Below are 24164 nucleotides of genomic sequence, written 5' to 3'. Positions count from 1 at the left end.
GACCTGCGACGTCATGGCGGCCGTGTGGGTGGGTGGGTGGGGATGTTCCCCCCCCCGTCCCCCCATTCATACGCCAACAGACCGCTCGTCCCACCCAGACTCTCATGGTCACTGCCTCTGTCCTGGTGATAAAACAGCAGCTTATCACCAGTTTCCATTCAGCTTCTCCGCGCTTATGTAACGCCAAACGTAGGGAGGAAGTGCTTTCCGCTGTGGTCGAAGAATGCATCTGTGTGTGTGTGCGCGCGTGTGTGTGTGTGTGTGTGTGTGCGCGTGTGTCTGTGTGTGTGAGGAAGACAAGAGAAGAGTTAGACAACGTGTGGAGTGGAACAGGTTTCCACATGAGAGTAGGCCCAACAAACATGCACAACAGTGGAAAAGTGTGCTCAGCTGATTAATGCACACACACACACACACACACACACACACACACGCACGCACGCACACGCACAAATCGACCCTGCACACTTCTTACGCACACATCACTTTGACACTGTGTCTCTGTCTCACACAAAAACCATGTTGTATTGTACGGGGGTTGTTGCTAGGAGACAAACTAATTCCAAACCTCTTGAAACAGAGGGACTCGCTCCTCGTTTCTGAGCCAGTACTTCGGGAGAGAGGAAGCGAGAGTGGAGGGGAGTAGGGACAGAGGGGGGGGGGGGAGAGGGGGGAGGGGACAAGAGAGCAACACTCCCACGCAAGAAAAAGCTTTCACTCTCCCGGAGGGAACGCGTCCAGGGACTCATCGGAGTCACAACCGCTCACTCGGCCAAGTGGCTGCATCGGCGTCCTCCTCACGTCAGGAAAACGGGAGGCTGTGACTCTGTGGGATCCAACGTGTGCCTCCACCATCCACCTCCACCATCCACCATCCACCTCCACCATCCACCATGCACCTCCACCATCCACCATGCACCTCCACCATCCACCATCCACCTCCACCATCCACCATGCACCTCCACCATCCACCATGCACCTCCACCATCCACCTCCACCATCCACCATCCACCATGCACCTCCACCATCCACCTCCACCATCCACCTCCACCATGCACCTCCACCTCCACCATCCACCTCCACCCATGCACCTCCACCATCCACCTCCACCTCCACCATCCACCATCCACCATCCACCATGCACCTCCACCATCCACCATCCACCATGCACCTCCACCATCCACCATCCACCATCCACCATCCACCATCCACCTCCACCATCCACCATGCACCTCCACCATCCACCTCCACCTCCACCATCCACCATCCACCATCCACCATGCACCTCCACCATCCACCTCCACCATCCACCATCCACCATGCACCTCCACCATCACCATCCACCATCCACCATGCACCTCCACCATCCACCATCCACCTCCACCTCCACCTCCACCATCCACCATCCACCATCCACCATGCACCTCCACCATCCACCATCCACCATCCACCATCCACCTCCACCATGCACCTCCACCTCCCCCATCCACCTCCACCATCCACCATGCACCTCCACCATCCACCATCCACCTCCACCTCCACCATCCACCATCCACCATCCACCATGCACCTCCACCATCCACCATCCACCATCCACCTACACCATGCACCTCCACCTCCACCTCCACCTCCACCATCCACCTCCACCATCACCATGCACCTCCACCATCCACCTCCACCTCCACCATCCACCATCCACCATGCACCATGCACCTCCACCATCCACCATGCACCTCCACCTCCACCATCCACCATCCACCATGCACCTCCACCATCCACCATCCACCTCCACCTCCACCATCCACCATCCACCATGCACCTCCACCATCCACCATCCACCTCCACCTCCACCTCCACCATCCACCATCCACCATGCACCTCCACCATCCACCATCCACCTCCACCATCCACCATGCACCTCCACCATCCACCATCCACCTCCACCATCCACCTCCACCATCCACCTCCACCATCCACCATCCACCCATACGCACTGGAAATTGCTTTGTTTCGATGGCCCCATTTACAGATCCACCCCTTTTTTTATTGTGGAGTAAAGTCTGCCACTATTTGTCAGTCAAGTGGCAGTCAGGTGCTTGTAATGCCGTTACACACACACACACACACACACACACACATAGAACAAATGGTGCAGACAGACACTTCCAGCCTCCTGTCATGTGCTCTTCATTTCCATCATGCCATCTCTGCTGGACCCCCCCCCCCCCCCCTCCCCTCTCCTCCCCCCCCCCCCCCGTGTCACATGCCGCGTGAGGTCAGCCGCCTGTCTGTCCCTCCGTCTGACACGGCAGGGGAGCGTGCGGCGCCTCTTCTGCGCTGTCAGTTTTTTAACCGGGTCTCCGGATCAAAAAGCAGCTCCTTCAGATTCCGATTCATTTAAAACCCGCTCGATTTCTTTATCGAGGCCCTTTTATCGAGACCCAGTGGGCCTTCTCATGGCAACGTCCGATTTGGGGGGGGGGGTCTCCAATATCGTTCCCTGAACTGAGACCTCACTAGAAGGAAGTGTTTCTCCAGCCTTCAGCAGAGGTCCGGCTGAGGTCACCAGGCTCTGGTTCTGGTTCTGAGATAATGGCGAACACGCTGTGGTTTCAGCCTCGCTCGCCAACAGTTTGAGGTTTTTTTTTTTTATTTTGGTTTTTTTAACGGGCCTCCTTTCATCTTTCACACGCCGTCCAGTCACCGGTTCTTCTGGCCCCGGCGCTGGCGGCGGTGATTCAGCCGTGCGTCACAGAGCGATCCGACCAGATGCGGTTTCGGCCATGTTTGTTTACCTCCAGATCCTCCTCTCCTCTTTTTGGCTGCGTCACCATCTGTGACGCTGGTGAGAGGATCAAAAAGGGAGGATTGTTCTTGGGTTTTTTTTTTTTTTCTTTTTTCTTTTTTTGGGAGAGGGTTAAAAATAAAAAAAAGAAAAAGAAACACAAACTCGATTTGAGTCTTCACACGTTTATTTCACTTCATCTCCGTCCGTCTTTATTCCTTCATCCTTCACTGGAGCCCATGAGACGTGAGGTTGTGAGACGAAGCCCCGAGGAGTTCATTGAATAGAGAAGCAAACTACCAAAGACTCCTTTAGGGAATTGTTTGCCTTCATCACAGATGTAAAAGTCATTTCACGCATCCTTAATTTATGAATTTTATACCAATGTTAAACTTTACGCCGGAAGATCAGAGATGGGTTCAATTTTTATTTTTTTTCCAACTAATCGATTGCAATGAATTGCTCGCATGCACTAGAAGAATTATGAATATTTTGACTTGAGTAATGGAAAAATGTACGTTCCCAAATACGTAGCTTAAACCTAGCATGTTTAGTTTGAAAGGAAACATGTGAAATGTGTGTTGGTCCTTTAGCCGTCGCCCATTCTCCCAAAAACAAAAGAGCGCCTCCGTCACGCGGCGCCGGGAGGATGACTCACAGGCCCCCCCCCAAGGACGCGAACACAAAGCCCCTCGCGGAGAAGCGAGAGGCGTTCGGGGTCCACCTGAGAGGGATCCAGGTGACTGACAGCCGGCTCTCAGGCCGACGAAGAATTGACCTTGAGACATCGAATATGGAATGTTTGCTCCAGCTCTGAGTTCTCTGAGTAAAAGCTTCCCAGCAAACCATCGGAAGGTGCTTGTTATTCGCTTTGATCAATTATTCATTTCCTTATTTCCTCCCCTAGCTGCTATTTAAACGGAACGCCTGCTGAGCTAAACGATCTCTTGTGGGAGACGCGTCCCCCGTCGATTCGTTCCCTCGTTAGTTCTGCTCTTTGTACGTTTTACACGTGCTGCCGTGGTCCCTCAGGGGTCCCTCAGGGGTCCCTCAGGGGTCCCTCAGTGGCCCCTCAGTGGATGAAACAAAGCCGCTGGTGGAAGGGCCTCCGCGTGACCTCTGTGGACCCCCCGGGCTGACGGCATGGTGAGCAGAAGCTTTCATACCCCTTATACCTCCTCGAAAGGAACGCAGGTGGCTCCTTCTCCCCTAACCCCCCCCCACAACGTTTTCTCCTTCTCTATCATCAGCATCATCAGCATCCTCATCATCATCAGCAGCATCAGCAGCAGCAGCATCAGCAGCAGCAGCATCCTCCTCGTCGCCCGTGTTGTTTTACACTCCTCGCGCCCAACGTGCCGCTGACACACACCTCCACCCCCCCCCCCCCCCCCCAGGAGGTTTGACCGGTTTGAAACATCGGGTTCGATTCAGTCTGCTCAAGATCATCATATCTGCTGTAATTACACCACCCTGGTGTCTTTTTATGGACAGGACGTATTTACAGGAAACCTGGTTCTGTTTCGATAAAGAACCCGTTCACTTGAGAACCCGTTTGCTGTGTCTTCATCTTTGAAACGTCCTTTATTTGAGTGTGTGACCCTTTTTTACAGCCTGTGATTATTCTCACCGACGTATTCTTCATCGAGACCTCGTCTGGTTGCTGCTACGACTCGACTGGACACCCCCCCCCCCCCCCCCACCCCTGCTGAGCCGAGTGTCCCCTCCGTCCACCTTGTTGTCGGCTTCATGTGAACCAGTGGGTTTTTTATCTTGACAAAAGCAGATGTTTGTTTTTCTTTGATACTTTATTTAAGGGCTTTTTAATAAATAATGAGATTCAAGTTAAATCGGACCCGTGCTGAAAGGAAAGTAAATGAATGAATGAATGAATCGCTGCATAAAGTCTTCTTAATGCGTCGTATTTAGTGCACACTGAGTGGAGAACATGTGGGGAAAGAAGGAAAAACCCAGAAACAACCTGACAGAGACTCGCCAAATTACAATTTTATTTGTGTGTATCTTCTTCTTCTTTTTTTATTTTGCAGATGTAAAAGTCCCTTTTCGGGTCTACGAGCTTTGTAAAAGGTTAAAGAAAGTTTCACAGGAGCACGGCAAAAGCATTGTCGGTTTGTGTGAAGTGTTGTGGTATAATCCCAGGTGTGTGTGTGTGTGTGTGTGTGTGTGTGCGTTGGCTGTAGGGAAAGACACTGCTGTTCCACTAATAAGGAGCCCGTCTGACAGCAGCCTGACAGCAGCCTGACAGACAAGCAGCCGGCTTTGTGCCGAGCTGCTAGAATATTCCCGGCATCTCTCGCTCGGGGGGGGGTTAACTCCTGGGACGCCAGCGGCAACGCCGAATCAATTTAGATTCTGCAGATTCCAGGTTTCTTTCCCTCTCTTCAAATCTGATTTTCAGTCCGAATAAATAAAAATAAAAAAAACACCACAGCACGCACCACTCGGTTGTATTAATGAGAAATATTTCCTCTTTATTGAATAGTCAGGGTCAGGCGTTTGAATCGACACTCACCCTCTGTTTTGGTGCCTTCTGGTTATACAAACGCTGCTTATGTTACCAGCCAGAAACCCAGCAGACAATGTAGCTGTTGAAGTTAGCCACACAGAAATCTACATTGTATGCCAGGTTCGGGACGGGGGCACCTCTTCACCTCCGAGGCTTTTCAAGCATGAATCCAGAAATAACTCGTTGATGCTTCAGCAAGTTTCTCGTTACTTTACCGAGGACATGTTGCACAAAGAGGCGCACGAGGGAGAGCGAACAAAAGAGAGAAAGAGCGAGAGAGAGAGAGAGATGTGGAGAATTAAAAGAATGGCGATTGGGGAAGGAGTAAAAAAAAAAAAACACACACACACACACACACGACACAACAGCGACACAAAAAGCCTCGACAAGGGCCCCTTGTAGAGTTGTGACACAGAGAACATCCTGTCTGTGGGGTCACAGGATGAAGCCCCCCCCCCACCACCACCACCCTCCTTCCACGCCCTCATCCTCCTGACCTCGCGGGCCAATCGGAGGATTGGAATGTGCCACCGGCCAATGGGAGCGGGCCGAGCCGCCGGAGACCCAGTAGCCAGATGTAGCTGCTGATTGCTACACAGGATCTACACTGCCTACTGAGCAACCGACAGCGACCACAGAGACAGCCGATGGACCCCCCCGGGATTAAGACTGGGGGGGGGGGGGGGGGGGGGCGCAGGGTCGAGAGGTGGAGACCAAGCAGAAGAGAAGAAAATGAGCCCGAGGGAAGGGAAGGACACGGGAGGTGATCTGATGAGGAACATCTCCTGAGCAGATTCCTACGCAGCACGTAGACCAGAGCACTGCGCCCCCCCCCCCCCCCCTCCTGCTGCTCTCAACGACCTCACGGTGCAGGTGAAGAGGGGCACACCTGAGCCCCCGTGACCGCGTTGATCAGTGTGACCAGCTGGTGGCTCGCATCTCCTCTTCCTGAAAGACACACAGAGAGAGAGGGAGGAAAAACTTGAGTGGGACAGACACACGGGGAATTCGAATGAAACCCCCCCCCCTCCCCCCCCCACACGGGATGCATTTCAAAGCTGTCAGCGGCGCCGTAAGTGAACGTGTGACATTAACAGGTCCAGACCGGTGAGCCTTCAGTGAGCTCAAAGAGCTGCGAGATAACGGGGGGGGGGATAAGGTCCTCCGTGTCTTATCTCCGTCTATTTTTCCATGCTTTGGTGATGCTGCCATGGGGGGGGGGCGGGCAGAAAAGGTCGAAGGGCACGCGGAGCGATTCCCACTGAAATTGAGGCCTCTGGTGCGAAAGCGGGACGAGGTCAATGACCGGCGCTTTTGTAGCAAAGCGATGCCAGCGGGCGGCAGGGCGATCGGAGCAGAGGGCCCCGTGTTCTCGGCACTTACACTCGACGACGTAATCTCTAACGGCGATTTAGTCTCCTTTAAGCTTAAGATAAATTAAAAAATAATTTTAAAAAACAGACAAGTGAGTGTAAACTGGAGCTTGGAACTCCATTCTTCAGTCGGCTGATGGGAGGATAAACAATGACCGGCACACAGACCAGGAAGTCCTGGTCCATATATCCGTTCCGCGCAACATCCGCCAGCTACACTGGAAGGTGGGGAGGGGGGGGGGGGGGGGGGGGGGCGGTGCACAGCTGGCGGAGAGACGGCTGCGGGGAGGGGTCAGCGGCCCCTGCACCACAGAGCAGCGCGACTGAAGCGCCTCCTGCAACCGGCCTCCGGCGAAGAACCAGAGGGGTGGAGGGAGGTGGGTGTGGGAAGGGTGCGAGCGCCAGGGGGCCTGAGGGCGGGTGAGCCGGGGGGGTGGGGGGGGCGGAATGGTGGGGCCGGGCGTGCCATTGCACTGGGCTGGTCTATTCCTAGAGTGTGGTGTATGGCAGTTGATGTGGGTTTCCTCTGAGCTGCCTGGAAGATGACTGGGCCTGACCACATCCACATCCACACACACACACACACACACACAGATTCCCATAGTGACAGCTGTGCACACGTATACAGCACATACATGTGCACACAGACCTGCACATGCACCCGATCTGCATGCACATACACAGACACGCTGAGGGGAGCAAAGAGGAACTGAACCATTACCCTGCCTTCGCCTCAAAGTAGGTGGTGACCACTGTACCACTGTGTGTGTGTGTGTGTGTGTGTGTACTTGCACTTCTGCAGTGGGGGATTGGTTCATTGGTTGTGTGCATGTGCTGTTTGTTGCTCAAGTATGCGTGGGCATGTGTGTGTGTGTGTGTGTGGGGGTGGGGGTGTAGGATGTGTGAGCTGGGTGTGGATGCATTCCCTCTCTCTCTTTGTTTGAGTGTGTGTGTGTGTGTGTGTGTGTGTGTGTGTGAGCGGTGTGCGCCTCTTTCCATTTTTAAAGTCGCCTTACTGTTACAGCGCAGCGTATCTTATCTACAGTTATTCTTCCAGAGGAAATCTGGAAATGTACCAGCGCTAGATTTAAACGATTAGATCAAAACACATTTCACAAAATGATGAGTAAATAATTATTTTAGTAATTCATAGAGTATTTTTAGGAAGGTAATATTTACTTCCGGTTCATCGGACTTTCATCCCTTGAAGACGAGACCAGGCGGCGACGCCGCCAATTTAAGCCCTCGTTCCACGAGGCCAGCAGCCAATCAGATATCGCCCCTCAGCGGTTCCGTTGGCCCGATTGGTTGTGATGTGGGAGTGAAAAGGCCTGGAAGCCAATAGTTCTGATCCTGCCACCTCTGTTCGCTATCCAGACTCCTTCCTTGTCTCTCAAGTCACTTTCTCCCTCCCTCCCCTTCGCTTTCTTCCCTTTAATAGAACCGGAGGAGATGAAACCTGCATGTAAAGCGATCCCAAACGGTTCCTTTGGGTGCTGCTGTCACTGGAGGTGAAGAACTGGATCCAGGCCCAGAGGCCAGAGAGCTAAAAAGCTTCTCTAAAAGGGAGACCCAGCTTCAAACCGTACCCCTGCCCCCCCCGGGCCAGAGAGAGGGGGTGTCTGCAGGCTCTTCCAGGGGGGGCTGGACTGATGGGAAAGAGCTGGCGAGATGACGGCGCAGAGCGACCTCTCTTCTCAAGCTGCTTTCATGAAGACGAAAAAAGAATATAAATATAAAGTAAGGAGGAGGGACAGAAGGTTGAAAAGTGTCCCGTCCTCCGAAGTCAGCGCGAGGGCATTCCTGTAACCCCCCCCCCCGCCCCCGTCTGTGGGGGTCACCGGGGTTTAAGGAGAGACGACGGCGCCCCCTGGCAAACGCAGCCCTAAATCTGCTTCGTTAGCCCCGAACACGAGGAGGCCGAGGGCGGAACGTTACGGCCTCTGATACCTGAACGGCCTCCACCCTGAATACTCACACACACACACACACACACACACACACACACACACACACACACACACACGGACACGTAGCCCTGGAGACAGAAGGAATAATAAATGAAACTACCAGACCCCTATCTTCCAATTAGGAGCACGGTTCCTGATCTAATAATCTAATAATCCCACTGATCCACGGGGAATAACGCATGGGTTTTTTTTTTCCCCCCCGGTTGCCTCCGCGCTGCGTTCAGCTGGTACAATAGGTGCCGCGGTTCCCTCATTGACGTCCGCCCCCCCCCCCCCCCTCACCGCACCACAGCCACTTTGAATTATCAGCCCGGCTGAGTCATTGTGTTAACTGATTACCTCTGGAAAACAAAAGGAACACCTTAAAAGCGCGGGGCCGTGCCCATTGATCCTGCTTTTCCATGACGTGCACACCTTCTCCGCAACGTCTTCCTCGCGCACACGCACACACACACACACACACACACACTGCCACTTATTGGAATGTCAGAGTGGGGCCCAGGTAGGGGAAGCGTTGCCCATATATGAGCACAGGAGGAAAGAGGCCAGGTGTGTGTGGTTAGTACACCGTTGGAAGAGTGTTCTTGAGTACACACACACACACACACACAAACAGGCCTCATCCGCTTCAAACCCACTGCTCCCCGGTGACGTCTGAGCCACGCCGCTAAGCTCTGACGGACCTGTGAGAGCGAGACTTGTTGCTGCGTAAACAAAGACGAGTCGTGCAGCAAGACGGAAAAAAAAGGAAAAGAAAAGGAAAAGAAAAGGAAAGTGGAGAATTGAGTGATGAGTGACGATTGCTCCCTCGCCGTGTGTCACAACGCCTCGCCTCCTGAGACCGGCCTGCGTAGTCCGCGTGCGCGTTTCCAGGCGGCTCCGACTAACGCCTGGGCGCACCTGCGACTTAATGGCTCGACTCCCTCCGGGGGGGGGGGGCCTTTTCGCACCTCACTTTCTCCGCCCACCTGCCGCCATCCTCCGCCCCCCGGGGCCTCCATGACGACGACTCCGCGGGGGGGGAGACCGTTGGTGGCGCGGACGTTTGACGCTAACGAGCTGCAACCCGGTCCTCAACGCCCCCCCCCCCCGCACACCCCCCCCGCGTGGCCTTTTTCACACTCGCCGACAAATGTAACAAGTGAAACTACACTCAGAGATGAAGACTCTTCCGTCCAGTTAACGGCGCCTACACCAATCAGGGGCTGCTTGTGTGACCTTTGCGCCGCATGCCCACCACAAGGAAAAGTTAAAAGGTTTTTTTTTGTTTTTTAATCAACGCGACTGTTTAATTCCCCTTAATTGGGATTTTTAGAAAATGATTGCAGAATTAAATCAACCTTTCACAACGTCTGCCCTTTTCTAAACCTCAATTAAAGGAAGTTATTATAATTGAACTGCTAATTGCTCTTGGTATTTGCCCACCAACCAGTCCCCCCCCCCCCCCGTTTCACCTTTATTTCCTAATGATCATTACATGAATCAACCAGGATTTATAAATGTACCTTTTTTTCCACTAACGGTTTACTTGTCCCAGAAGTGTTTTAGGTGTTGTTCCTGCCAAGTAGGACAGGCCAAGGTTCGTTCAGCCGGGGGGGGGGGGGCGCGATAAGGCAGAGGACAGATTCCGTGCTAATCTCCACCAGGGAATTTAATCTCCCTCATCTAGATACCTGCGATGCATCTAACCGCCAATCTAGCCCCCCCCCCCCCTGCTATCACGCGCCGGAAACGCTGGCTTGAGAAGAAGAGCTGATAGATCCTCACGCTCCAACGCGACGGTTTACGGCTGGTTCCTTATCACCACTCCACACACACACACACACACACATGCACACACGCACACACACACATGCACACACACACACACACTTCCTGGTGCCATAAACTAAAGTCGCGACGGGGCAGCAAAGGAGCCGCGGGTAATCTGTGGTGGAGCTGAAGGAGCGGCTATCGGATGAGCTGCAGTGAAACAAAGGGGCCGCCTCAGCGCCGCATGGCTACAGGCTGCTGGTGTGAACGGGCTCTGGTGACCACACGCACACACACACACACACACACACACACACACACATGCACACTCAAGGCCTTTGCCTTTCCTCGTGTTTTCCGATTGTGACATCGGTACATTTTCACTGACCCGGTTTGAAGCATCTGGGGTCGAAATCCAGATGTGCAAACGCAGGAGAAAGCTGTTCCCTCGGATGCGTCCGTATGAGTGACGTAGCGGCCTCAACAAAACCATGACACACACACACACACACACAGTGTTCAGCTTGGGACTAACCCCCCCCCCCCCCCCCCCCCTTTAGAAAAACACATCCATTCAAACGATCTCTCACACGCGCGGGGCGCTTTAAGGTAACCAGGGGCGACGGTGCAGATACGAGTCAATTCAAGCATCAAGTCTCGTGCCACTCGTCACTCTCTCCTGCAGCCAATCACATCAGCCCGCTGTGGTTTCCATTCATTAAGAAGCCCTCACTGCCCCCCCCCCCCCCCCACACTAGTACTCATTCATTCATGCCCTCTGCTGCTGAGTCGAAGGAGTGGACTGCACTATCTGTGTCAAATGAAAGATGGGGGGGGGGGGGGGCACTGCGTGACTGCAGCAGAGAAACAGGAAATGGAGCCTCTGTATGAAGAAGACAAAGAACTATTCTAACAGCACCAACAGTAGAACGTTGCCCCCCCCATCGTGGCCCCCCCCGTCCCCCACCACAACTCCAACTCCACTCAGAACCCCCCCCCCCCCCCCCCCCCCCTTCCCCCGGCCGCCGCCAATCACTCACCCGGCTTCCAGACACTAAAGACGGGCTCGTTTCACTTCCAGGCCCCGTCCTCTCAACAAAAAAAAAGTCTTGTTGGTAAAGAGACGTCGTCCTCTCCTCGCCCCCCCCCCCCCCCCACCCCCCCTGGATGGGATCCTTCTCTGGGTCCTGTGACCCCAGCCTCTTCTGGGAGCAGTTTCTCAACCTTAACTTGTAACACATGATATCCATCAACAGCAGCCGTGGCTCTCTTCACTTACCCGTCTGGGTGAAAGTGGTGCCCCCCCCCCGCCCCCCCCCCCCCGTCCCCCAAACTCGACCCTCCACCTCTTCGCTTTCTTCCTTAGTTTTTTCCTCCATTTCTGGGTGTCCGCGGCTTCAAAGAGGGATCCTTTCCCCCCCCCCCCCCCCTCCACGTTAGCTTTGCTTGGTCCAACAGCAAGTGGAGGAGAGAGAGCGGGGGGGGGGGGGGGGGGAGACACTCGCGGGTGACAGCTTCTCACCCAAAAGAAGACCCTTCCCGGAGCTGGACTGCTGGGGGAAGGTTTCGCCCGGACGAGTCTCCTCATCTCCTTCCCTCTCTGCCTCTCCTTTCCTCCTCCCGTTGCATTCTTCTGCGTGTAATCAGTAACAGGCTTAAAGTGACAGCAGCAGCCCTACATAGCCGGCTCTCACACACACACACACGCGCACGCACGCACACACACACACACACACACACACAAGCACACTCACGCACACACACAGCGTGTGAGGCTCCCTCTGGGCTGAAGGTGCTTTCCCAGAGCTCCGGAGACACTGCAGCCGTTAAACTCCCTCTAAGCCCCCGCCAAAGTTTCGCTATATCACATGTTCCGCAGCGCTCTCCCTCCTTTTTCTCTCTCTCTCTCTCTCTCTCTCTTTCTCCCCCTTTCGTCCTCCCTGCGTCTCCCCCCCCCCCCCTCGAGCCCCTGACCCACACTGACTGGACAAACCCCGTCTCTCTCACACACACTGTGGACCCGTCCTTCAGCTCTCTCTTATAGCGTGGCTGTTAAAGAGGGAGGCCGGGCCTGTTGCAGCAGAGGGGCCGTGTCCTGTTACACAGCTTTCAATGGAGGTTAGAGAGAGGGCATCCATTCAGAAAAAAAGAGAGGAGGGAGGAGGAACTTAAAAAAAAGGGAGGGAGGGAGGGAGGGCGGCCCCTCGCTCTCGCTCTCTCTTTCTGTATGTGTGTGTGTGTGTGTGTTGCAGGAAACTCGCCCAGCAGCGAGCGAGGGGTCCCTGTAGAAAAAAAAGGGGACCCGTCTCTAAAAAAGGGAAAAGAGGCAGCCCCCCCCCCCCCCCCCCCCCACTGAAAACACACACAGCGGCCACAGCAGAGGGGTCTTTATGACTTCCAGCCACACTGGCAGCACTTCACTCTCTACCGATACGTTCTCACACACACACACACACACACACAGACAGTGTGTGTGTGTGTGTGTGTGCTGAACATCTTGTCTCTTCTTGTCTCCACGTTCTGTCTCGCAAACCAAAAGAAAGAAAATAGAACTGATTATTGATGAATGACACCTCTGGTGGACAAATGGGCAGATAAAGACCTACTAGATGAAGCAAAGGTGCACAAAACAAGGCACCATCCACGAGGGGGAGGGGTCATTGTCACCTGTTGACCCCTCTAACTCCAACCGGCTCACCTGCATCCTGCCGCGCCGCCCCCTCCGCCGACCACGCCTATCAACTCCCCCGCCCCCCCCCCCCGCCTCTCTCTCTCCCTCCCCCCTTCCCTTCCCTTCCCCTCCCTCCCTCCCTCCCTCCCTCGCAGCGTTTTTGGGGCTGCTGTCTTCAGATGGGATCCTAAAAGACTCGGGGAATGGCATAGCTGGTTTGTTACTCACAGGATGCCTTGTGACTCATCAAAGGCCCCGCTGCGCCCATGCTACGCTCCGGTTACACACACACACACACACACTGAGCCTTTAGTGGGGCTGGAGAAACGCCTTTGTCACGCTCCATTCATGAGTATTTAAGTAACCTCAGTGAGTCATGCAACAAGTTAAGTAATATTTGACAAGACGCCGCCCTCCCCCGCCGGCATCGTCACCCTTAAGAACGACCTTCGAGGTCCCATCTCGGTGACGGCGTGGTAATGCGTACATAAAACTTGGGGTTTGTTGATGATGCTTCACAACGGGGGGCAGGAGTCAGGTGGGTGAGGAGTCCAGAGAGCCCTTAAAACGCCTCTTAGTGATATTCCATCATTTTTATTTCTTCACCTTCGGAGGAAAACATCTCATGAAGCAGAGGCTTTAACACCCCCCCACTTGTGTGGTTGGTGTGTGTGTGTGGTTAGAAGTGAGACTGGGGTGAATCACAGCCGGTCGTGTGTCGGCCTCTTAAAGGGGGGGGGGGGGGGGAACTGGCTCCAGACCTGCCGTTAGCCCGCAGGAGTCACCGAGGGGGACTTTGTCCTCGGTTGTCGCCTCCCGTTGAGACGGTTTTAAAACAAGATGGTTCCTCTTTAGAATTTCCTTTTTTCCGTTTATTCTTAAAGAAATGAACGATGTTCGCGTTCGGAGCTATTTCAGTTGTACCGTTTAATCCAGCTGCTCCCTGCCAGCCGTCTTTGGGGATTATTTGTCATTCAGCTGCTATCGAACGGCAAACCTCGCCAGCCAATGGGAATTAGACACTCTGCAAGACGCTTTTATTACTTTATGTTAGGATGTAAATATTCCTGTTTTACTAAAAATACTTTTTAATACAGAAATAATCCCAATGGGTAGAAATGAATTGCCATTATACCCATTTTTCATTTATTTTGCTGAAGTGAGTGATAAGACTCATTCGTCTCCACAGGTTTGGACAGCAAAGGGGTTTCTGGAACTGAGCGGTTTGCCATTTTAGAACGTGACTCAGTCACTGAGTGAGCAGCGCTGTGGGTGGATACAAGGGCGGAGATGCCTTCCTTCATGTAGTCACACGCACGCACACACACACACACACACACACACACACACACACTAACAATGGAGATCGCAGGGGAGAGGAAGCTGGGGATTCCTGAGATTCCTGTGGACAAAAAGGTGTGAACTCAGGCAGCCGGGCGGCATGGGAATTGTGACCGGTTGACTTGAGAAGCAGTTTGATGCTAGTGACACACACACACACACACACACACCATTACACAAGAAAGTTCAACTGCATTTAAAAGATAAACGCACTTATTAAATATTAAATATATATTTATTATATTGAGACATCTGATAATAAGAGCTCCCATTAGAGGGGCGGATAAAACAAGCTACAAAGGTCCTCTAAATTGTCTCAGAAGTAACATAATGGCATTATTGTGTGTTTGTTGTTTGTTGCAGGGCAGCAGCTGCAATATGTCTCCATGGAAAGGACACAAAGTGAACGTCTTTGTCACTGTTATATTTATGAGGTTCATTTCAAATATTTACAAAATCTAGTTTTTATAGAATTTCTAAAGAACGTTTTTAATTATTTTTCAATAATCACGTGATAACACACACACACACACACACACACAGACGCACACAGAGGCACTGCCATGGAGGCACCTGTCTCTGGCGAGCGTGTGATGGACAAGAACAGACGCAACAGCGACGTCATTTCATTCACTAAAATGGCACAAGCACACACGCACGCACACACATGCACACGCACACACACGCGCACGCACGCACACACACACACACACGCACACACACGCGCACGCACGCACACACACACACACACTCACACTTAAACCCACACCGCCATAGAAACACATGCTTGCAACCAACCAAGGACATATCGGCTTCTCCCAGTGTGTGCGTGTGTGTGTGTGCGTGTGTCACGGTCCACACGGACTATATGAGGCCAGTGTGTTTCCAGCTCGGGGCGACAGGGAGCACACGGATACAGCCGTGATGTCACGGTCACGCAGCGGAGGCATGACTTTCTCTGTCTTATCTCTCTCCACTGCCCCCCTGTTTCAATGTGTGTGTGTGTGTGTGTGTGTGTACTTATTACCCTGTGATAACGCCGAACCTTCAGTGACATACAGGGAAACCTAACCTGCACCTCCCCCCCCCCCCCCCCCCAACCTCAAACAAACCACCCCAGCAGCCTTAATGAAGTTATAGTTCATAGCGGTGGTGTTAGCATTAAAGGACAGTTGTTGTTTATTCATGTTTTTAAAAGCCATTCCTTGAGGATCATTTTAGCTTCTTTTAGTATGAATGAAGTAGCACAAAGGAGTACTTCAGTAAATGTACTTCTCACTACTTATTATTACCAACAGAAATGATTGAGTTTGAATGAATCAGAGTTATCCTTCAATTGCAAACACAAAACGATTTAATTAAAAAAACATCATTAAAACTTTAATAACCTGTGTGTGTGTATGTGTGTGTGTATGTGTGTGTGTGTGTGTGTATGTGTGTGTGTGTGTGTGTGTGTGTGTGTGTGTGTGTGTGTGTGTCCTGACTCATTTGAAGGGACCCAGCGCTCCACCTCACAGCCTGTGTGTCCCCTTCCTCCCCCTCCCCACTCCTCCTTTCCTGTCCGCACTCCCCCTTTTCCTCTTCCTCTTTCCTATAGAGGTGTCAGAACATAACCCCCCCCCCCAACCAACAACCCCCCCCCCACCCCCCCCCCCAAAAAAAACACGTGAGACTCCCTCTCTTCCACCACCACACAACGTGGGCCATGTGAAGGCCCGACTCCGCTGCCGGCTGGCCCGCTCACAGGATATGAGGCCCCCGCCAAGGAGGTGAGGGGTCACACTGGGGACACCGGCGGCGGTGCGAGCGGCTGCACCGACGGCAGACGCCCTCGCCCCGACGCCACAGGGTGGAGAAGGCTTCTTGTGAAACATTCCACCCCCCCCCCCACCCCCCACCCCCCTCTCCCCTCCCGCTCTGACCAGCGTTTCCTGTCCCTCGCTTCCCCGTCCTTCCCCTCCCGCTCCTCGCTACTTTTTTTATATTTATATATATATATATATATATATATATATACATATGTTTTCCTCCGCCTTTTCCCCACCGCCCCCCCATCTACGCCACCCACCCCCCCCCCCCCTTTCCTCCCACCTCATCACCCCAGACTGCTGGACTCCCTCTGGGTTTCCTGGAGAACCACCTTCCATTATCAGAGCGAGCGGCCCAGCCCAGAAACGCCGGCGCTGGTCCGGAGCTGACGGGGGTCATTGCGGGCCTCCGCCTCTGAGGACGAACTCCCCTCCCCCCCCCACCCCTTTGAGATGCAGCTCAAATGAAAACACGGTCTGGTTTGGACTGATGCTGATCTTTCCCTAGCAACGACACCTGCTGCCTCCTAAAGGCACCTTCATGGACCACAGCTGGACCAGACTAATCCATGGGGTTGTTAGTTGCTTCATTTATTTTAAAATCATTTTATTTGCAACCTGCAGCTCCACCAGTGAGTGAATGACCCCTCAGAATCCTCGACAGGCCGCGGTGACAGACGTGTACGTGCAGCAGATGGGACCCGGTCCGATGCGGCCATCTGTCTTCGGTGGGGGGGGGGGGGCAGAACCAGTCGCGCTCGCGCCGCCTCTCCCTCTCTGTGTTAATCATCCGGGATTTGGAGCGATCTGGGGGGGGGGGGGGGGCGCTCATCGCCTCCACTCGAGGCCCCCTCCTGTCACATCTCCCTCCTTGTGCCCCCCCCCCCGTCTCCCCTGACTGCAACTTTGCCTCTCACCGGTCCTCCTCACAATGAACTTTCTTCTCAACACTGGCTTCTCTCTCTCTCTCTCTCGCCCCCCGCCCCCCCCTCCCCTTCAACAGACTGACTCACAGCCGCGGCCCACTCCTCCCTCCCACTCCTCCCTCCCACTCAGGCCCAGCCGTACCCCAGCGTGGGAGGCGGCGCAACCCGGGACCAGAGCCGCCGGCTGGGCACGCACACGGACACACACACACACACACACACACACACACACACAGAGTCATCACAGGCCCACGGCTCTGGAGCTTTGGCTTTTATTTCCCTCACCCACGCAGATACAAACCACACACACACACACACGCGCGTTGTCTACCCACATGCAGCGCCCACACTGAGTGTTTGAGCACCTCTTTAGGGATGTCATGTGACTTGCATCTGAAGGGAGCAGAGGGAAACACGTGGGAGCGCTCGGGCCGAACATGCTGCGCGCGCGTGTGTGTGTGTGTGTGTGTGTGTCAACAGGTTGTTCTTCAGGTTACATTCACCTGCATGTTTCATGCTTCCAACTGAGCTCGGGAGGTTGCAGATATTTTGGGTCTTTGATCCGGGCAAAGGATCACGGTTGTGACGAGCAGTTTTTTGGTACGGACACTGGTCCGTTGTGCAAAAAGCGCTGGAGTCTGGTTCCCACCTGGTTCCGACAGATGGATCGGCGCCAATTGCGCATCAGTTGAAATCAAAAGATAACGCATGATTCTTACCAGACGGATCAGGAGCCACTCGGGTCCAGGTCGCTGAGGTCGCTGGCGCCGTTCGCGCTGGTCTCGAAGAGCTCCGGCCTGCGAGAGAGAGAGAGAGAGAGAGAGAGGGGGGGGGGGGAGAGAGAGAGAGAGAGAGGGGCTTCAGAGGAGCCTCGTCAAACATCATCATCATCATCGCCGACACCTTCATCCCACGGAGATCTAGAAGAAGGCCCGAGCTGCCGAAGGGGGTTGATGTTCACGAGGGGACAGATTGCTCATTAGAACTCCCACACGGCGCCGCGTGGGCGGGCTTTCGGGCCGACTGGGACGCTACAAACCCCCCCCCAAAAGTCTGTCCAGGCACGGACTTCCAGAATCCCCCGCATCCCCCCCCCCCCCCCCATCCGAAGTGCTCAGGCAGAAAAGCCGTATTGGAAATTAGAAAATGTATCTTTGTTTCTCCGACGTCGATGATTTCTTTCACATTTACAGAATATTTCACGCGCTGGTATCGATGAATGCGTTTGGACAACGTGATGGTTGCGTCGCCACAGAGCTCACGAGGGGGGGGGGGCTGGGACCGTGAGTGAGACGACGCGCCGCTGCAACGTCGTCCTGCTTTTAGACACCAGATTAATACCAGATCTTGCAGAATTAAAAAAAAAATGAAAGAACGTTACTTTGAATTTTTTTTTTAAAAGGGACTTTGGTAACGAATGAGTTCCAGCTACATGTGGCACAAGTGCCCCCTGTTGGATGCAGCATCCCTGGATCTAAAAGTGGAGGCGCATGGTTTTAATTAGGACCCAAAAAAAAAAAAAAGAAACAGCAAAAAGGTTGATAGTTTACCATTTTCGCAGAGCCATTTCATTGGCGATGCGCGGGCCTCTTGCAGTCAACAGCACCACTTTCTGTTGTTTTTTAGGGAAGCAATCACAATAGGCCACTGCTCTCTCTCTCTCTCTCTCTCCCTCCCTCCCTCCCTCCCCGTCTCTCCCCTTGTCTATCCCGAAGTCACGGGGTCTCCCCCGGGGTAAACGCATTCCAAGACTCAAGAATTTCCTCCAGCCCAACTCACACAGGCTACCACCTCTGTGGCTCTCTCTCTCTCTCTCTCTCTCTCTCTCTCTCTCTCATGCACACACGCACGCACACACACACACATGGAGCTCGGGAGCGCGCGCCAGCACGCTCACGCACGTGAAGAGTGCACAATGGTCTTGCCAGAGGAGACCACACACTGTTGCAATGCCATGTTCAACAGTCTAAAACCACATCGCAGCACGATCACACAAACGCCTCCGCGACTTACACGCAGTTATGATCCAACAAACCGAGGAGAAATGAACTTGCAGTTATTGTACAACAGACCCCCCCCCCCCCAAAAAAAAAAAAAAATATATATATATGTGCCTGGTTGGCATATCTTTCATCTGTACGTTGTTTCTGGGAATAATAACAATATCAGAACGTAAGCATTTAAATTAAAGATGCAAATCGTTCAAACAAATAGTTTTACCTGCATTCGGCTGAAAAAAACCGCCCGACCTGCGGTCAGCTTCCTCGAGTGGAGCTCCTGGATCTATCCGGTAGACAACACGCACGCGCGCACACAGGACACACACAGCATGAGAGGGCTGAGAGAAAACATCACAGACGGCCGAAATAAAAGTTTCCGTAAATCAAGCTGAGACAGCGGCGGATATATGCGCGAGGAAGGAGGAGGATCGATGCATCACGTAATGCTCTGTCACTCATCTGATGTCTCTCTCTCTCTCTCTCTCTCTCTCTCTTATCTCTCTGGCTCTGCTTCCTCGGGGTGGAGGCTGGCGGTAAACTCACACCAGTCGGGCTGCAGCTTCGTTCAGCCTATGAAATAACACTTGCTCTCAATGTGGGGGTCCAGGAGGGAGGGGGGAGGGGGGAGGGGGGGGGAGTCAGACTCTCCAGCAAACTCCATTTAAAAGCCCAACAGGTGAAAGAGGAGGTTTCTATTCTCGCAGGGTCCGTGGAACGATGGACTCTGTCTCCAGCTGATGAGTCAATGCTTTTGTTTCCATCATTAGTTCAGCTCCTTCCTTCATTTGTATTTTTTTTTTTTAACTGAACTAACTCATTGCTCGGCGAAAACAGGTGACAAAAGAGAGAGAGAGGGAAAGGTCCCCAGGTAGCTCAACAAAGCAGCTTTAACCCTGATTCCTGATTGAGCCAAACACACTATCAACTTTCACAGCCATTTAAGTGAGCAATTCGACTGTGTCTCTTCAGTCAAGACACACTGAGTATGAAACTCGCCTCACACTACTTTCCCTTTGGGGAAATACACTCGCAGTGGGATTCTACCTGCTCGCTTAAATTTATGCATCTACATTTGGGTGTAAATTTCCCCGTTAAAATGGGTGTGGTTGCTCACCTGCCCCCCCCCCCCTTCCCCCTGCCCCCCTCCCCTCCCCCCACACACTTTTTTATCGCCTCTTTTTGAGAGTGAGAGTGATTCTGCCACAGCAATCTGGGAAATTAACAAATGTTTTCACCCAACCGCTGCACTGACAATATTACCAGCAGCAGCATCATCGTCATCATCATCATCACTTGGGGGTCATATTGTGAAATTCCCTGAATAAATTACTGTTCCCACTCTTTTCTGGTTATGAGTAGTCGTGACCTCAGTTCCTGCTGTTTGATACGGGTGTTTCTTCGATGCAAGCTTACGAGAAATATTGCACATCGACAGTTTTTGGCAATGTGAATTTAACCCTTTGCACGACTGGTTGTCTGTATACGGACGTGGAAACAGGTTTTGCATTAAATGTTTTATTTGTGAAGGCCGATTATCACCAAACGAAACCCGTACAGGCATCAACGGACAAAGATAAACGCCTTTTAAAAGGCCCGGTGAGAGCCGACAGGCTTTGATTCAGGGGCGTCTGTGACTGACAATAGTAGGTAGACGCCTTAGAGAAGGAGAAAGCATTATGAAACAGCGTCACGTTTTTTCACGAGCTTGTGAAATGCGCTCACACTTGTTCAGACCTTTAATCCACCCGAAATGAAGCGTATCTGTTTGGCAAAGAGAAAATTCCCTTCAGCCCTGCCGGCCAGTTCTGAAGTTCACAGTTTGAACCATGAAGTGCATCATTTATAATGTGTTGAGGTCTCACCGAGGTAGCAGATAATGCATGATTTAGCTTGTTTGCTGTGTCATCCTGAGAGAAAATATTATTGGACCTGCAGCACGTTGAATCCAATAATCCATGTCATAGACACACACACACACACAGACACACACACACAGCAATTCACAACATGCTCAATCTGCCACTGCAGGACACGTAGAGAGTTGGGGGAGAATCCCGCACTTCCCCCCTTCACTTCTCAGCAGAGGGGCCTGCGTTTTCCATTCGCTGCGTCTCTATTGATCTGACTGTGAGTGAGCAATATTGACTCCCCCCCCCCCCTCACCACCCCCTCCCTCTCCATCCTACGCACAGGTTTGACCTGCAGCGTCCACTGAACCCTCGTCTCTGTGTCAGACGACAAACAGCGGACCGGCCCGGCTTTGAAGTCTCAGATAAAAACGTTTTGCGAGGCTTTTTTCGCAGCAGGAAAGATTTAAAAAAAAAAAAAAAAAAAAACATTTTCAAAAACGCTATTTTTTCTTGAGGCCTCGAAAAATGTTGATTGAATTGCTCGGGAGCGTCGCAGAGGTCAACGGGGGGCGGGGGGGGGGGGCTTCGCATTCCTTCCGGCGCTAATTGGAGTGTTTTTCAGTTGAAATGCTTCACTGCAAATGTCATATTCCTCATTTAAGACCTTAATACTCGCTCGACGACCCCCTTCAGACACCCGGGTATTTTTTTTCTACACCTGAAGGTGAAGCTGACGGTTTACCATCGGAGTCCCTGGCGCACCGCCGCCATACGTCTTACCGGTGTGTTTCGGTGCCGGTTTGCAGTGTGAAGCCAGAGATGCAGCGTGTTTTCACCGTCTCCTCCCTGGGAATCCCCCCCTCTGTCCCAGCCTCTAACAGCCTGTTGGAGCCGCAGCTGTACATGTGCATGTGCGTGCGTGTGTGTGTGTGTGTGATGTATACACAGCTCAGTTATTCTCATTTCAGTGCGGAGCGTTGATGTAAGCGTGCGCGCGTGCACGTGCACGCTCCCCTCCCCAATTCCCAGGGTTCTGCCGAGTTAAACCCTCTTAAATGTCCCCCTGGCTTTTGTCCTCACGTTTCAGCTGAATTTTCCCCGCATTCATCCCACCATTCGGACTCTTGTGTGTTTGAGCGTTCAGGAATGCACTGCGTTTGACAGGCGCCCGAGCTGTGTGTGTGTGCGCGCGCGCGCGTGTGTGTGTGTGTGCACATGTACATGCGTGTAAATGAGCATACAACATAAAGAAAGACAGAGCGCTTTGGAAATGGGAGCACTTTTTTTTCTGTTCTTATTCTTTTCTTTTTTTTAACCCTCCACCTCCTTTTGATGCAAAGGCCGTACACGGAAACACACGATCACCTTACGCACACACACACACACACACACACACACACACACACACACACACACACACACACACACACACACACTTGGAGTCACATGTGCTCTCACTCAAAGAGAGCTCTGCACCCACTCACCCTGACACCCACGCAACCACCCACACACTCACGTGCACTGCCAAATAGCTCTCGCTCTTACCCCCTCCCACCCTGTTCCCTCCCCACCCACCAGCACTGAGCACACACATGTCAACACACACACACACACACACACACACACACACACACTGTTTCACACAAAGGGCCGGGCATGCGCCTGATCTGGTTTCCTCTTTGCTTTGCGAGCGACCCGCAGTGATAAAATAAACACAAATACGTGATAATCACATTCCAGACATTTCTCTCCTGCCGGTGGGAAGTTTCAACTGGTTTTCTGCAAGAGTTGGTTGGACTGTGTGTGTGTGTGTGTGTGTGGTGTGTGTGGTGTACAATCCCGGAGAGAAAAAAGGAGAAAGAAAATGAGAGAGAGGGAACAAAGAGATCTTGGGGAGAAGTCTCACACATTCCTCAGTCCTGCCAATATCCAGTATACTAGACCATCACAGCTCCACACACACACACACACACACACACACACACACACACACACACACACACACACACACACACACACACACACACGCGCACAAACACATGTGCGGTAAGAGACAGCCGGATCTGAATAAAATCTCACAATTTGCTCTACTGTGGCATTAATCTGACATGAACAATTCCAATTTTGTCCTTTTTTTGGTGCAAATCATATCATGCAACATTTATACAAATAATTTCATCATCAACCCCCCCCCCCCCCCCCACTCCCCCCCCTAAAAAAAAAGCTGTGCGTGGGATTTAAAAGCAGGAAAAGGTGAGTGAAAAAACATGCACAAACACAACTAACAAAAAGAACTATCCAAGACTTTTGAATGCTAAGCTTCTAAAAAAGCGACAAGAAAAGGCCGTCCTACCTCATGCGTTATTACTGAACTCTTTTGTCTACGCAGAAGGAGACACGTGAGAAAGACTCGTTGCTGAGAGGGAGGATGTAGACGGGACGTACCTGAGCACATGGCCCCGCGAGGCACCGCGCACTTCCTCAGTCATCACGCTTTGTTTCTCCTCCTCCTCCTCCTCTCTGCTGCTGCTGCTGCTTCTCCTCCATCCGCCTGTCTCTCTGCGTCCCTCTCCTCGTCTTTCTCCTCCTTCCCCATTCTCTCTCCCCCTCTCTCTCTCTCTCTCTCTCTCCCTCCTTCTCTCCTCCCCTCTGCTGCCCTCTTCAAACTTCTCAGTTTTTTTTTTTCCCTGAGTAAAAAAATAAATATAAAAGAGAACTTCTGTCCCTGAATCTGCACCTCCCTCCTCTTCTCTGCCTCCTGCGCGCAATAGAGTCGACTCTCTTTATGTAAGTGAGAGTGATCCACGAAGGCAGTCTTAAGAATGTCTCTCTCCTCCCCCCAACACCGCGTGTGTGTGTGTGTGTCTGTGTGTGTGTCTGTGTGTGTGTGTGTGTGTGGGTCTGTGTGTGGGTCTGTGTGTATCCATGAATGCACTCGTCAGTCATTGTGTTTTTTTTTTAACTGCATGTAAAAACGTACAAATTGAATTTCCTCAAATACGTATTTCTCCAAAAATGTAAAAAAATTGCAGAGGAAGGTGAATTAGTGATTGAGAGGGCTGGAGACTGAAAGACGGGTGTATGGAGGACGGATCGGACGGCGAAAGAACATTGGTCGGTGCCGTAAGCGGCCTTGTGTGAAGCTAATTTGGATGGTGGGT

General features: G+C 52.5%; 1 long non-coding RNA gene across 1 annotated transcript; it reads right to left on the bottom strand.

The window, feature by feature from the left end:
• Nucleotides 1-6005: 6005 nt before the first annotated feature.
• LOC134112527 (uncharacterized) lies at nucleotides 6006-23782 on the bottom strand. The gene is made up of 3 exons (XR_009945859.1): nucleotides 23449-23782; nucleotides 17873-17950; nucleotides 6006-6260 (listed from the first exon to the last, which is right to left on the bottom strand). It is a non-coding gene; the product is annotated as an uncharacterized LOC134112527 (long non-coding RNA).
• Nucleotides 23783-24164: the final 382 nt, after the last annotated feature.

The sequence above is a fragment of the Pungitius pungitius genome, unplaced genomic scaffold (genome assembly GCF_949316345.1).
Source record: "Pungitius pungitius unplaced genomic scaffold, fPunPun2.1 scaffold_25, whole genome shotgun sequence".
Classification (NCBI taxonomy): Eukaryota; Metazoa; Chordata; class Actinopteri; order Perciformes; family Gasterosteidae; genus Pungitius; species Pungitius pungitius.
This window is presented reverse-complemented; position numbering and strand designations above follow the sequence as displayed.